At 32.5% G+C, this 17,237-nt stretch overlaps 1 protein-coding gene across 1 annotated transcript in view; it reads right to left on the bottom strand.

Annotated features, from left to right (window-relative positions):
• Nucleotides 1-17,237, bottom strand: part of COG5 (component of oligomeric golgi complex 5) — a 354,058-nt gene that overhangs the window by 183,772 nt on the left and 153,049 nt on the right. The gene's annotated exons all lie outside the window — the stretch shown is intronic.

Below are 17,237 nucleotides of genomic sequence, written 5' to 3'. Positions count from 1 at the left end.
AAAATAGGGCTCAGTAATTAGAGCAAAGGTGTCAAACATACTTGTTAAACCAGATGAAAACGTAATTAGAAAATATTAATCAAAATAAAAAATAGAACACAGATAATGTTGATGTGTGGTTTTTCTAAGTCAATATACAGTTCACAAAGATCCTTATGTATTGTTTAGTGATCTCATTTTTATTTGAATCTGACACCACCACTGATCTAGGAAGAGTAAGTAACCTTTGGATCTGGACTTGCGTTAAGCAGGTTATTATCAATAGTCCTCAATTAACTACAGGCACTCCCAATTCAATTCCTCAAAAGAGAGTTATTCCCTGGCATGCAAATAATTATAGAGTGAAAGACAGATGTGCCAGCAGACACACCAATAATTACTCTCACAGCTGTTTTGTTTCTTCATTTAAATAAAAGAAATAATATAAATTTTTACTGTATAAATGTCTAGATCTGCTAGTATTTATGTAATACTTATTGTGTACTACTCCCAATTCTTGGGTTCTATTTTATGCAAAATAAATGACTGCCAATTCATAAGGAGTTTACAATCTAAAGGTTTCAAGAATTGAAGGTACATTTATTAGCCATTTATTTTTCTGTTGCGCCAGAGATTCTGTTCATTACTGCCTATTTTTGTAAAAAGTCATGCAATTCAAGAGTAACTATCTAACTGTAAGATTGTGTTTGGGTTTCTTCAGTGTGCAAGAGGTATGATATTTTTGTTTATTTAAATAGAGAAAAATGTTAGTTTTATTCTTAAAATCTGAAAATATAAAATTAATATCATAAGTTTTAGGCATTTTATTCTAGTTTTACTAATGCTCATGATACAATCAGAGTACTTAGTGGAGTCTGGTGGAGAAAAGCGCAATAATAAATATACTGTTGTATGAGAGCCTTCTGTATGACTTAAGCCTATATTTCAGAGATTTTTTTTTCATTTCTGACAAGTCTCATTAATATCCTGAAAAGATGAGCAAGAAATTAATTTTAAGAATTTAATTTTAAGCATTCTTAGAAATAGAACTACTTTGCCTGAGGAAATAAATGATAATTTTTTTTTACATATAGTAACTTAAAACAAAATGCCTCACAGTACTTGATGTAGAGTTTACAATAATATTATGTGGAAGTGTTTAAAAACTACAATATAAATGGAAATGTTTTTGCACTTCAAAAAATGTTGCTCCAATGCTAGTACAAACCGTTCGCCATACAGATAATATGAATGTCAGAGGGGATATTATTAAATATTGTGTTTCATAGGTACTGTTACTTCAGATTTTCAGATATCCAAAAGTAAGGCTATAGCTTGAGCATGATTGTTTTCATTTCCAATTCCATTGACTCAGTTTCTAAGAGAATTTGATATAACAAAATAAAAAGGAATTTTAGAGCTAGAAAGAATCTACTTTGTACTCAAGTTTTTATAGAACAAGAACTAATGACCTTTGCAGTCTGCTAAAAATACTAATGTGTAAATTAACTTTTTTAACATTAAAATATTTTTCCTGAGATAAAGATTCATTTGAAGCCAGACATACCAATTGGACTTCAGTAACAACACCCTAAACAGACCTTTACCCACCTTGTTATTTCAGCTCATGTTGTTTCAATTATGGCTTATCGACCATAATTCTATATGCACAGGAATTATTGACAAAAACAACTGAAATGGATTTTTTTCCTATAAAAAGATATTTAAGTAACAAAATCGAAGGAAGTACTATTGTTCATCAATGTAGCTAAAGAGAAAAGCTGGATACAGGCTGAACTGTATAGTGAATACAGATTAAAGCAAATTTTAATACAAGAAAAATTCAAGTTTATTAAAAAAAGGTTGGGTTACATAGAACAGCAAAATTCCTCTCTACAATGAACCAGATTTAAATGTAATTGGTAAAATGTAGATGAATAATGAAATAATACAAAATAATATAAATTTGTGGATTTCTAAATCAACATGGCCTAAAAGATCCCTTCCTATTTGAGTTTGACACCAGAGGCAGCCCACTGAGGACATTTATGCAGCCTTCCAGGTTATGGCAAAATCAGACCAGAAGTGACGTTCGATCTAAACTCGCATTAGTAACACACACTTCCAGCCCTGGGCTGAGGCGATACTGAGGTGAGGTAAGTTCCCAGGCCGGTGTGTATGGTGTGGGAAGGGAGAGGGATGCAGAGATGGAGAACTGACAGCCAGTGGCCTTGTACTGTAATGGCAGCCACCACAACAGATGGGCGCGGGGATGTCACGGCCACTGTAGGGGGAATTCCCTGCAGCAGTGAAGGTCAGAAGCGGGAGCGCGAGGAGTGGGAGAGAGTGTGAGGGAAACGGAGGCATCTTGGAGGGGGTTGGGTGTTGCCATCTGTACATCTCCGTGTGGGCAAAGTTATTGCTGGTATATTGCTTTTGTAGCGCTGTATGTATATAGGTATTTTACTAATAGCAATTTGGAATTCCTAGGAAATAATGATGTTAAGAAAAAGAAAAATTGACTCGGCGTGTAGGATATTCAAAGAACAGTGGACTTATGATTACTTTTTCATGCAGTAAAAGGAAAAAGTGTATGTCTGATATGCCAGAATATAGTGTCTGTGTTCAAAGAATATAATTTGCGTCAACACTATGAAACTCAACATAAAGATAAATATGATTGTTTGGTTGGAGAAGTGAGAAAAGATAAAATATTAAAACTGAAAAATACATTGACAACTCAGCAAAATACTTTTGTGAAGCAGAAGCAGCTAAATATTTCATCACTGTGAGCAAGTTTTCAAGTTGCCAAGCTAATAGCACGCACTGGCAGACCATTCGTGGAGGGAGAATTTGTTAAAGAATGCCTTCTTTCTGTTGCCAAAGAGATGTGTCCAGAGAAGGCCGATTTATTTAGTACAGTGAGTCTTTCAGGACCTACAATTACACAGAGGATTGAAGAAATAGGAGACAATCTGCATCAGAATTTGCAAAACTCCATAAAAAAATTTCATATTTTTCCTTGGCACTCAACGAAAGCAATGATATCTGTGATTCTGCACAACTTCTCACTTTTATTCATGGGACGAATGATTATTTTGAAGTCATAGAAGAGCTTGCTGCACTGCAAAGCATCAAAGGAACAACTATAGGAGAGGATATCTATGAAAAGGTTTGCCAAACTATGAATGGTTTGGAGCTGGACTGGGCTAAACTAGCCAGCGTGACAATTGATGGTGCTCCTAGCATAGTGAGGTCTAAGAAAGGAGTAATTGCTCGCATTAATCAAGAGATGGACAAACATAACCATGCTCATCCAACAGCCATACACTGCCTCATCCACCAACAAGTGCTGTGTAGGTAAATCACTGAAGTGGGACTCTGTTATGAAAATTATGGTATCTTGTGTTAACTTCATTAGAGCTAATGTACTAAATCAAAGATAATTTCAGGAATTTCTGTCTGAGCTAAATGTTGAATATGAAGATGTTCTCTATCACACAGAAGTTCATTGGCTGAGCCGAGGGAGAGTTTTGAAATGTTTCTATGACTTACTTCCACAGATTACAACTTTTCTGCTTTCAAAAAACAAAGAAGTACCAGAGTTCGATGATGCAGAATAGAAATGGCACCTTGCCTTTCTGACAGATGTAACAGAGCTACTCAACAATTTCAATATGCAACTTCAAGGAAAGGGGAAAGTCATCTGTGATATGCAATCATATGTCAAAGCATGTGAAGTAAAAATGATCAAACAAGTGAAGGAGGAAAACTTCTGCCATCTCCCCACAACTCAAAATCTGTTAGCGGAAAACCCGCTGTTTGCATTCCAAAACAAAACATGTATGGATTCACTGGAAAAATTGCAAAAGGAGTTCCATTTAGATTTAAAGAGCTTCATCTCCATGAATAGGACATACAGCTTTTCCATAACCCATTTTCTATTGACATTGAAAATGTGGATACAATTTACCAAATGGAACTGGCTGAACTACAGAATTGTGACTCTGAAAGACACATTCAAGTCAAGCAGCCTTCATAATTTCTATGCATCTCTCCCCTCTGAGACATATTCTCATCTCAGGAACCATGCACTCAAAATGGCATCCATTTTTGGCAGCACTTATGTCTGTGAACAGACTTTTTCTAGAATGAAACATTTGAAATTTCCAACCAGATCAAGACTAATGGATGCCTTTCCTTAAAATAATCAGTAGCATACTGGGCTTATACCCCAAAGAGATACTAAAGAAGGGAAAGGGACCTGTATGTGCCAAAATGTTTGTGGCAGCCCTGTCTGTAGTGGCTAGAAACTGGAAATTGAATGGATGCCCATCAATTGGAGAATGGCTGGGTAAATTGTGGTATATGAATGTTATGGAATATTATTGTTCTGTAAGAAATGACCAGCAGGATGAATACAGAGAGGCTTGAGAGACTTACATGAACTGATGCTAAGTGAAATGAGCAGAACCAGGAGATCATTATACACTTCGACAACGATATTGTATGAGGATGTATTCTGATGGAAGTGGATTTCTTTGACAAAGAGACCTAACTGAGTTTCAATGGATAAATGATGGACAGAAGCAGCTACACCCAAAGAAAGAACACTGGGAAACGAATGTGAATTATCTGCATTTTTGTTTTTCTTCCCGGGTTATTTTTACCTTCTGAATTCAATTCTCCCTGTGCAACAAGAGAATTGTTTGGTTCTGTAAACATATATTGTATCTAGGATATACTGCAACATATCTAACATATATAGAACTGCTTACCATCTAGGGGAAGGGGTGGAGGGAGGGAGGGGAAAAATCGGAACAGAAGCGAGTGCAAGGGATAATGTCAAAAAAATTACTCTGGCATGGATTCTGTCAATATAAAGTTATTATAAAATTAAATTAAATTTAAAAAAAAATCAGTAGCATCTACTTAAAACCATCAGTAAGTGTCATATGTAATGGGGACAAACTGCAACCATTCCCAATAAGATCAGGAGTGAAACAAGGTTGCCCACTATCACCGTTACTATTTAATATTGTATTAGAAATGCTAACTTTGGCAATAAAAGTTGAGAAAGAGATTAAAGGAATAAGAATAGGCAATGAGGAAACCAAATTATCACTCTTTGCTGATGATATGATGGTATACTTAAAGAACCCCAGAGATTCTACTAAAAAGTTATTAGAAACAATCCAGACCTTCAGCAAAGTTGCAGGATACAAAATAAACCCACATAAGTCATCAGCATTCTTATATATCACTAACAAAACCCAGCAATTAGAGTTACAAAGAGAAATTCCATTTAAAGTAACTACTGATTGTATAAAATATTTAGGAATATATCTGCCAAGAGAAAATCAGAAACCTTGTGAGCAAAACTACAAAACACTTTCCACACAAATTAAGTCTGATCTAACCAACTGGAAAAATATTAAATGCTCTTGGATCAGGCGAGCAAATATAACAAAGATGACAATACTACCTAAACTAATCTATTTATTTAGCGCTATACCAATCAGACTCCCAAAAAACTATTTTAATGACCTAGAAAAAATAACAACAAAGTTCATATGGAAAGACAAAAGGTCAAGAATTTCAAGGGAATGAATGAAAAAAAAAAATCAAATGAAGGTGGACTAGCTGTACCAGATCTAAAATTATATTACATAGCAGCGGTTACCAAAACCATCTGGTATTGGCTAAGAAATAGACTAGTTGATTAATGGAATAGGTTAGGTTCAAAGGACAAAACAGCCAATAACTTTAATAATCTAGTGTTTGACAAACCCAAAGACCCCAGTTTCTGGGATAAGAATGCATTAGTTGACAAAAATTGCTGGGAAAATTGGAAATTAGTATGGCAGAAACTAGGCATTGAACCACACTTAACACCATACACCAAGATAAGGTGAAAATGGATTCATGACCTAGGCATAAAGAATGAGATTATAAATAAATTTGAAGAGCATAGGATAGTTTACCTCTCAGATCTGTGGAAGAGGAAGGAATTTATGACCAAAGAAGAACTAGAGATCACTATTGACTACAAAATAGAAAATTTTGATTATATCAAATTGAAAAGCTTTTGTACAAACAAAACTAATGCAGACAAGATTAGAAGGGAAACAATAAACTGTGAAAACATTTTTACAGTCAAAGATTCTAATAAAGGCCTCATTTCCAAAATATATAGAGAATTGACTCTAATTTATAAGATATCAAGCCATTCTCCAATTGATAAATGGTCAAAGGATATGAACAGACAATTCTCAGACGAAGAAATTGAAACTATTTCTAGCCATATGAAAAGATGCTTCAAGTCATTGTTAATCAGAGAAATGCAAATTAAAACAATTCTGAGACACCACTACACACCTGTCAGATTGGCTAGCATGACAGGGAAAGATAATGCGGAATATTGGAGGGGATGTGGGAAAACGGGGACACTGATACGTTGTTGGTAGAATTGTGAACACATCCAGCCATTCTGGAGAGCAATTTGGAACTATGCTCAAAAAGTTATCAAACTGTGCATACCCTTTGATCCAACAGTGTTTCTACTGGGCTTATACCCCAAAGAGATACTAAAGAAGGGAAAGGGACCTGTATGTGCCAAAATGTTTGTGGCAGTCCTGTCTGTAGTGGCTAGAAAATGAATGGATGGCCATCAACTGGACAATGGTTGAGTAAACTGTGGTATATGAATGTTATGGAATATTATCGTTCTGTAAGAAATGACCAGCAGGATGAATACAGAGAGGATTGGCGAGACTTACACGAACTGATGCTAAGTGAAATGAGCAAAACCAGGAGATCATTATATACCTCAACAACAATACTGTATGAGGATGTATTCTGATGGAAGTGGATTTCTTCAACAGAGATCTAATTCAGTTTCAATTGATCAAGAATGGACAGAAGCGGCTACACCCAAAGAAAGAACACTGGGAAATGAATGTAAACTACTTGCATTTTTGTTTTTCTTCCCAGGTTATTTTTACCTTCTGAATCCAATTCTTTCTGTGCAACAAGAGAACTATTCGGTTCTGCACACATATATTGTATCTAGGATACACTATGACATATTTAACTTGTATAGGACTGCTTACCATCTGGGGGAGGGAATGAAGGAAGGGAGGGGAAAAGTCAGAACAGAAGTGAGTGCAAAGGATAATGTTGTAAAAAAAATTACCCAGGCATGGGCTCTGTCAATAAAAAGTTATAATTAAAAAAAAAAAAAAAGACTAACAGATGCACACTTGCATCACTTGTTACAACTACCAGTGACAAATATGGAACCAGACATTGACCATCTCATTAGCCAAAAGCAGGCCCATAGTTCCCATTGAAATACTGGTAAGTTTGTTGATTTAACTTTATTTCATTTTAAATATTGTATTTGTTCCCATTTTGTTTCTTCACTTCAAAATAAGATATATGCAGCATGCATAGGAATTTGTTCATAGTTTTTGTTTTTACTATAGTCTGGCCCTCCAACAGTCTGAGGGACAGTGAACTGGCCCCCTATTTAAAAAGTTTGAGGACCCCTGATCTAGATCATCAATGATCTATTTATGATAGATCCTCTGGGATCTTTGATCTCCCTTTGGCAATAACAACCTTCATTCTCAATCCTGAGAGACTATTTTTTCCTTACATCTCTAATGAACTCATCATCTAAAATTGTATAATTTAGCTATCTGTAATGGTGTCCCAGGTCCCTACTAGTCTATAAGCTTATTTAGGGTAAGTACTATGGTTTATCTAAATTTCTGATCTTCTCCCCTAATGCCCAGAACAGTGCTCTGAATTTAATAAATGTTTATTATTGTTATCCAGAATAATTCTGAAACAAGTACTTAGAACACAAGAAGTCTTTGAACAGCAAAGTATCAGACACTAAAAGATGAACAACAAAAGCACCCAGAAAAAACAAAATTCCCAAAATAACAATTGATTTTCTATGACTTATCGGTTAGTAATTCATCCAGGAAAAAAATAAAAATAGTTGAAGTGGTTATGTCTATACAAAATTATAAAAAAAAAAAAAATAGTGCAGTTTTTTTAAAAGCATTAAAGGAAGTAATCAGACTTAGAAAAACACAAGTAAAGAGAAATGTAAGTTGAAAATAGCAGCAGTTATAAAGGCAATAAAAGAGAGAGCTAGTAATGGCAAATAAGGGTAAAGCAGGAAGTGTTTTGACCACACACAAAAAAAGTCAATGATTTAAAAAAAAAAAAAAAAAAAAAAAAGAGGTAAGACAGCTTGGCTGTTTGGGATTGGAGAATAACAACTTTAGTAATTGTTACAGATACTAACATACCATGGTAACAGAATAACAACTATTAACATAGGCAATTTGGGAAGCAAAGAGATGGAAGAAACTCACCATTACACAGACCAATGAATTGCTCAAATAAAAAAGACTATTCTTTCATATTCTGCAAACAAAGAATACACACAAGAGTTGTACATTTCACGAAATCTTCCATGAAAGATATCTAAAGTTTAATGTTCTAATGCCTTAATATGCCTTAAATATGTCTAATTATCTAGAAAGTCTTTTTATTGAGACTGAATAAGTACCTTAAAACGTCAAATGAAATGAAAATATAAATGTCATACACAATATATAGTACTTGTCAAAATTGCAGTACAATCTTACATTATCACAAGTAAACCCTGCATACCTTTGACAAAGACTGAAGTTACTTTAAATATATAAAGAAAAATTACATTCAACAATCTACAAAATAATGATTTGATATTTATCATATATAACATTTTCCAATTGCAAAGAACATGGTTTAAGAGTAAGAAACTGGGGAAGGCAAAGGTTTACTGAACATACATGAGGGCTAATGCCCATATATTATCAATATGTGACATAACCTTTGATCAAGTGACCCTATTCCTAAGCAACCCTAAGAAGACAAAAAAAAGTTTCTAATACATACCAAATATTTAACGCAGCATTTTTTGTAGCATAAAAAAACCCAAACAACTACAAAGAGAAGTTGTCCATTAAGGTATGGCTAAATACATTGCAGTATATGAATGTAATGAAATATTACTTGAAAAAGGATAATTGTGAAGCATGAATATAAGAAACATGAGAACATTCATATAAACCAATGCAAAGTGTTAAACAGGAAAAGAATAGACACAATAACTGCAAAAATGTAAATGGAAAGAACAGCTAAAAGGAAACTGAAATGTGTAATGATACTAATCAACTATACTAGAAGAATAATAAAATGTATCTCTCTCCTTATTTTTTATTAATGAGAGATTGTAAGTGTCAAAAGATAGATTAGAAACATGTTATCAAAATAATTTTTGTGATGGTTAGTTTTGTTTTTTCACTCTATCCTTTATTACAAAACATTATTCAGTACAGAAGAGAATAAGGCATATATTTGAAAATAATGGTAATGTAAAAACAAAAGAAAGATTAGCATCAGATAAAACAAAATTAATTATATCAGTGACAATAATAGTTTACAGATGAAAGAGTCATTTCTAACTTAGTTATTTGTGTATAATCACAATGACCTGTTATAGCAAAAATAAAAATAAATACCAAACTAGAAGAAAAAATAAGAATGAGAAGATAAATTGAAACAATTCCAAATGATTCATTGAACAAGCCATTGACATTTAAAATGGAGGAAAAACTCTAGAAACTTCAACACAAACTATCTTTATTTCTTAAGGAATTTTAGCTAATTACACAATTCACAATGAAGAGTCTAACAGGTCTCTGGACCTGTCATATTCAATAACCACTGGATTAGTCTTAAGAAGAAGAAAGATATGGTAACCAATATAGTCATTTATAACATAAAACTTATTTTCTACGTCTTATAGAGGTAGGCAATGGATGCACAAGAAAATTTAACATAATATTATTATATTAAAAATAATTGGGAAGATTTTTGTCAACTAAACAAATAAAAGAATGAAATAAAACAAATAAACAACATATATAATGACCATAATAAGGTGAAAAAAAATAACAAAACAACACTGAAAGACATCACATGATCAATTTTGACTATATTTAAGAACTAGAAAGCTGAAAAACAATCTAAATTAGACTTATAATCACTAAAAGGAATATGGTCTCAACTCATATTATAAAAGCCTAGTGGAAAAAAATGCCCATTGTCCAAAGTATTGCACATAATTGAACAACCAATACAGCTAGCTGTACATTAAAAATTTTATGGACAATAAGCAAGGCAAGAGAATTGAACAACAAGAAGAAAGAAGTTGAAATTACTTTTAAGAAATCACAGTTATTTTAATGGTCCCAACATTCTCCCTAAATAATTTTTCTTAATAGGAGGGACTATTTTTTTCCCTCTTTTGTGTCTCCAGAATTTAGCAAAATGCTTGGAACAAAATAAGCATTTAATAAATGCTTCTTGACTAACTAAAGATTCATGTTTTCTTAACAATACTTTTTAAGGTGGTATTGTATGGACTGCCACTGTGTCATAGGAAATCAAGTTGAAGTTCTGCCAAAACGCAATGGAGAGATAGTACATATTAGGCATTGGTAAATGGCAGCATATTACCAATGAAGAATTTTGCATAGTCATTTGGAGCCAAGATGAAAGAGAAAAGGCAGGAATTCACCCAACCTCTCCCCTAAACTGCTCCAAATTCCTTTACATAATGACCCTAAAGACATTTTAAAATGTCAGAACACCCTCCACCCTGGAACAGAGACTTATTTTAACAATGAGTTAAAAGCTGGGTAATAGGCTAGGAAAATAAGCATAAAACAAAAAAGGTTTCTGACTACAGAAAGTTACTATGGTGAAAAGATCAAAACACAGCCACAGAAGAAAATAACAAAGTCAAAGCTCCTAAATCCAAAGCCTAGAGGAAAAATAAGAATTGTGCTCAACTATGGAAGAGCTCAAAAGGGATTTTGAAAATCAAGTAAGAGAGATAGAGAAAGATTAGGAAAAGAATTGAGAGAGGTACAAAAGGAAATGAAAAAAAGCTAATGAGAAGAATGCTTTAAAAAGCAAAATTGGCAAAATGGGAAGGGAGGTACAAAAGCTCAATGGGGAAAATAATTCCTTAAAAATTAGAATTGAACAAAAGGAAAGTAATGATGTTATTAGAAATCAAGCCATAATATAGGGGAAAAAAAAAAAAAGAAAAAAGGGGGGGAGGGGGGAGAGTGAAATATTTTATTGGAAAAACAACTGACCTGGAAAGGTATCTAGTGGAAATAATTTTAAAATTATTGGTCTACCTGGAAGACATGATCAAAAGAAGAGCCTGAACATCATCTTTCAAAAATTTATCAAGGAAAACTCTCCTGATATTCTAGAACCAAAACAGAAATTGAAAGAATCCACCTATCACCTCCATTGATCCCAAAATAAAATCTTGCAGAAATATTAGAGCCAAATTCCAGAACTCAGAAATCAAGGAGAAAATGCTACAAGCATCGAAACAATTCAAGTATAGTGGAACCATAGTAAGGATAACACAAGATTTAGTTAGCAATTTCTATATTAAAAGACCAGAGAGCTTGGAATACGATAATCTGGAGCACAATGGAGCTAGGATTGCAATCAAGAATCACCTATCCAGCAAAACTGAGTATAATCCTTTAGGAGAAAAGATAGAAATTCAAGGAAATAAAGGATTTTCAAGCATTTGGCTTGAAAAGATCACAGTTGAATAGAAATTTTGATTTTCAAATACAGGACTCAGGAGAAGCATAAGGAGGTAATCAGGAAAATGATATCACAAAGGACTTAATTAGGTTTATCTGTTTATATTCCTACATGGGAGGATGATACTTAAAACTCATTAGAACTTTCTCATTATTATGGCAGTTAAAGGGAGCATATATAGAGGGCATAGTTGTGAGTTGAATATGAAGAGATCATATCTTTAAAAAGAAATGAAATTAAGGGGGAAGAAAGGAAAAGGGAGAATTGGAATGGTGTAAATTATCTGTCACAAAAAAGGCAAGAAAAATATTTTATACTGGGGTGCAAATGGGGAAGAAAAGGAAGAGCAAATGAACCTTATTCTCATCATAATTGGCTCAAAAAGAAAATAACATACACACTCAATATGGGTATAAAATCTCTTTTATCCTGCAGGAAATTAGAAAGGAAAGGGGATAGAGGAAGGGGGAAATGTGTTAAAAGAGAGGGCATATTGGGGAAGGAAGTGATTAATAAGAAAATACTTTTGAGGAGGAAAAGAGTGAAAGCTGAGTAGAGTTTTAGTCCCAGCCTCCATACCAGTCTGCAGTCTGAAAAAGAATAACCAAATAAGAATAGCTATCCTAGGCCAGAACACAGCCCATAGTTTTATCACTATGTGAACAAGCAGAAGTTTCCCCTAGATTAATAATAAATAAATCTAGAAACAATCTAATGAAACACTAAAGAAGATGAGCCTGCAGACCTACTGCTAAGACCCAAACCACAAAATTTGCAGAGTTCAAAATAGGAGAAGGGAGTAAAGTTGGAAGCTGGAACAAAGCAGATCTCTAATCTAAGATGTCCCTGAAACATCAGAAATAAATCTGAATATCAGAAACATCAATAAAAATATCCCAAGAAAGCATTATCAGAATCAGCCCAAATAGTCACTTCAAAAATGTTCATAACTACATAACTATATATGCATAACTACATATGAGAAAACAAAAAAGATTCCATAGGAAGAAATACTTTTAAAAGTTATAAAATTTTTAAAAATAGAAATATAAATTTTCTCACAAGAAAAAAACTGACTTGAAAACATTTTGAAAAGAAAAAAATTAAGAATCAATAAACTTCCTAAATGCTATGAACCACCCTCCAGGCTATTTATTTAAAAAAAAAAAAAATTACTAAAGAAAATTACCCAGATCTCTTAGAAGCAGAGTAGGAACAGAAAGAAGCTATCAATTACCTCCTAAAAGAAAATGAAAACCCATAGAAACATTATATTCAAAATCCAGGGCTTGTAAGCCAAACAAACACACAAACAACAACAATAACAAAAACAAAAAACAATATTGTAAGCATTCAGAAAGAATTCAAGTACCAATTGTCAGGATCACCCAAAATTTAGCATATATCCAAAAACAGAAATATTTCAGTATAAAGGATAAAAATTGAAAATTAAAACAACTCTGATGTATCAACTCACACCTCTCAGATTGGCTTATGTGATAGAAAAGGAAAATGTTGAAGAGGATGCATGAAAATTGAAACACTAAAACTTTGTTGGTAGAGTTGTGAACTAATCCAATCATTCTGAAGAGCAAACTGAAGTTATAGCCAAAGGGCTATAAAACTGTACATACTCTTTAACCCAAAAACACCTCTACTGTATCCGAAAGAGATCATAAATAATGGACAAGAACCCACGTGTACAAAATGTTTGCAGCAGCACTTTTTGTAGTGGCAACGAATGGAAACTGAGTAGATCCCTCATTAATTGGGGAACAGCTGAACAAATTGAGGCACATGAATTAATTGTTATACTATTATTCCATAAGAATTGATGAGCAGGCAGATTTCAGAAAAATTTGTAAAGACTTATATGAACTGATGCTGAGTGAAGTGAGCAGAACCAGAAGAATATATTATACACAGTAACAGCAACACTGTGTGTATAATCAACTTTGATATACTTCGTTCTTCTCAGCAATACAATGATCTAAGATAGTTCTAAAAGACTCATAATGAAAAATGCTATCCAGATCCAAAGAAAGAATTATAGAGTCTGAATGCAGTTTGAAGCATACTATTTTCATTTGTCCTTGGTTTTTGTTTTCATGTTATTTGTCCCTTTTATTTTAATTCTTCTTTCACAACATGACTAATGTAGATTATTATTATACAAGCATAACTTTTAACAGACTGCCATCTTGGGGGAGGAGTGAAGGGAAAGAGGTGAAAATCAAAATCTTGCAAAAGTCAATGTAAAAAATTAACAAATATATTTTATTAATAAATAAATGGAGTGATCAAATAGAAATCTATACACACAGGAAGGAAATAGCTGAGAAAGTAGCTGATACTTGAATTGTACTCTCATTTAATTTGGTCAAAGAAGAGAAAAATAGAAACATGGATAATAAATTTCATTCAACAGGAAAATAGGAGGGAAAGGGGAGAAAGGAAAAGAGACAAATAGAGGGAGGAGAGATTAAAGGATTAGTCAATCCTAAGGGGGGAGGGGGAGAGGATTCTAAATAAAAACATTCATAGCTTTCTTTGAAATATCAAATAATTTGAAATTAGAGAGCTATCCATCAATTGAAAATACTGAACAAGCTACAGTACATATATGTAATGGACTATTATTGTGCTGTTAGAAATTATGAAAATGATAATTTTATTTTTAAAAACTAGGAAGATTTATTATGAACTGATGCAAAGTGATGTAAACAGAACCAGGAGAATAATTTATTGGTTTTGTTTTTTGTTTTTTGTGAAGTAAAAGGAGTTAAGTGATTTGCCCACGGTCACACATCTTTTAAGTGTTGTCTAAGGCCACATTTGAACGCAGATTTTCTTGATTTCAGGGTTGGTGCTCTATGCACTGTGCCATCTAGCTGCCCCATAAGAGAATAATTTAGACAATTACACCAATATTTTAAAGACAAACCACTCTGAAACATTTAGGACTTCTGAACAGCACTATAACCAACTAGAATTCCAGAAGATTAGTGAAGAAATATATTACTACCTCCTTAGAAAAAAGTAAAAAAACTCAAGAGCATAAAATGAGACTTTGTTGGGATTTTGAACATAGTGTAGAAATTTGTTTTATTGACTATAAATCTTTCTAGTCAAGATTTTTTCTTTCTCTTTCAATTAGGGAAAAGGAGGAGTAGAAAAGGCAAGTTTTTTGCTAAAAGAAAAAATAAAATTCAAATTTTAAAAAAATGTTGTCTTTTAGATGCTATTTTTACTCCTTTTTTTCCTATAGAAAAATCAGTTTATACATTATCCTTTAAAATTTTAATCCTTTTTTTGTCCTTATTTTCTCTATTACCAAATCTATGCAGCAAATTCAGTAACATTTCATTTTTATGCTTTCATGTTTTCTGGACTTAATATATAATTAAATATTAATGTAGTTCTTCCAAACAAATTCCAGTTTGATTGGAAACAGGTCACTGGCTAACAAACAGCAGTCATCTATTCTAATAATCTCTTGATTAACTTGACACAGTCTGAAACATCTAACAAAATTTTTCAAATTAAGTAAGATTAATTTTCCTCAAATTTGTAAGTCTTGCTTTAGCTTTGAATATAAACTGATAATTCATCAAGTAAAATCAAGTTTGATCTCTGTAAGGTAAATAAATTGAAATCAATCACTACTTTTAAGGCCTCTTTTAGTTAGACCTCCTTATTCTAGAAACTATTTCTAAAACTATTAAGTAATATGAAGAATTTCAGCAGCACTTCCCTGAATGAATGAATAAATATTTATTAAGGAGTACTTGCCAAGCACTAATATATATGTTGGGAATACAAACACAAAAGCAAAGAGAATGTTATATGATTCATACATGCCTGAGTTTTTTAAGTTAATTCATACTTTACTTTCTAAAAAGTCATAAAAAGAAACAAAATGAAAATTTCAATATTATATGGAGAAGGCATTATTTTTAATATAAGTAGCTGTGTACTTGAAGGGGAAGAAAAAACTAACATGACCAAATAACATAACAGAAAATGAAATCATATCTTAATGATATGGTAGTTATCTCAGAATCAACTATCTAGAATCAGGCCATCCATTTGCCAAACTAAAGATAAGAATTGCTTTAAAAATACTATTAAGAAAAAATGATAAATATATACATATGTATATGGTGACAAACAAGAAAATGTAATCCTAAATTACTTAAATAATAAGCAATCACTGACAACACAAATAATATCAATATTGGTTACAATATTTTTACACAAAATTTAACTGATGTATATCTATTTTCACCGGAAAATCAAGAGTCCACAAAATACCATAGTTAATAAATGTGTCTTAGATTCCAAGCAGAAAAAAGTGGTGACAAAAAGGCTATTATTGGTTTAAAATACATAAAATTTTATGAAAAAAATCTAGACAGAAAAAAGTTTAGAGTTTATCAAATCCAACACCCTATCTGGAGAATATATTTTGTCTATAATGTTCTCAACAAATAGAATTTAATAATCGATTTTTTGAAGTAGCATTAAATATGAGGAAATTCTTCCTGAAATTCCTTTTACTAAGGCTAAATCAGCTATCCTATAAATCTTAATCAATGGTGCTGACAAAGCATTTGAGTTATTAAATCAGAAAGTTACTTTATCTTAAGATGCCATGTCCTAGTCAAGTGTAGAGAGAAATGTTTTCTTAAACAATTATGTGAAGGTACCTCATTGATAAATAAATTTATTATGAACTCACAGAGAGATACTTTCTCTGTTAACAGTTAATAAATTACAGCTTATTAGCAGTAACTCAGGCTCAGCAGTAACAGGCTACTAATCACTGAAATGTGCTTCAAAGGTTATTAATCAAGAGTAACCATATCTTATACACAGAAATATCTTTCAGGAATTGTGTGCTTTTATAAAAAGTTAAACTTTATTTCTTTATTTCCTCAACATAAAAGCACAAAAACTAATTTTTTTTTAATTTATTAATTCAGAAGCACTAAATGGTAATTTAAAAAATTTATATATTTATTTTTAATACACATTGCTTTATGAATCATATTGGGAGAAAAAAATCAGAACAAAAGGAAAAAACCAAGGGAGAAATTAAAAAACAGAAAACTAAAGAAACAGAAAAAAGAAGTGAATATAGCATGTGTTGATTTACATTCAATCTCCATAGCTCTTTTTAGGATGTAGATGGTGTATCCAAAATGTGGATGTCTATCCGAAATCTACTGGGATTGACTTGGATCACTGAACCTCTGAGAAGAACCAAGTCTTTCAGTTGATCATTGAACATTTTTGCTGTTATTGTATACAATGTTTTCCTGATCTTACTTGTTTCACTCAGCATCAGTTCATATAAATCTTTCCAGATCTCTCTAAAATCAATTTGTTTATTATTTTTTATAGAACAATAATATTCCATTACTTTCATATACTACAATTTATTCAGCTATTCCCCAACTGATGGCCATTACTCATTTTCCAACTCTTTGCTACCATAAAAATAGCTGTTACAAACATTTTTACACAAGTGGGTCCTTTTCCATCCC

This window comes from Antechinus flavipes, chromosome 5, assembly GCF_016432865.1.
Source record: "Antechinus flavipes isolate AdamAnt ecotype Samford, QLD, Australia chromosome 5, AdamAnt_v2, whole genome shotgun sequence".
NCBI classification, from domain to species: Eukaryota; Metazoa; Chordata; class Mammalia; order Dasyuromorphia; family Dasyuridae; genus Antechinus; species Antechinus flavipes.
Note: the sequence above shows the minus strand (reverse complement) of the source record. Positions and strands in the feature narration are given on the sequence as shown.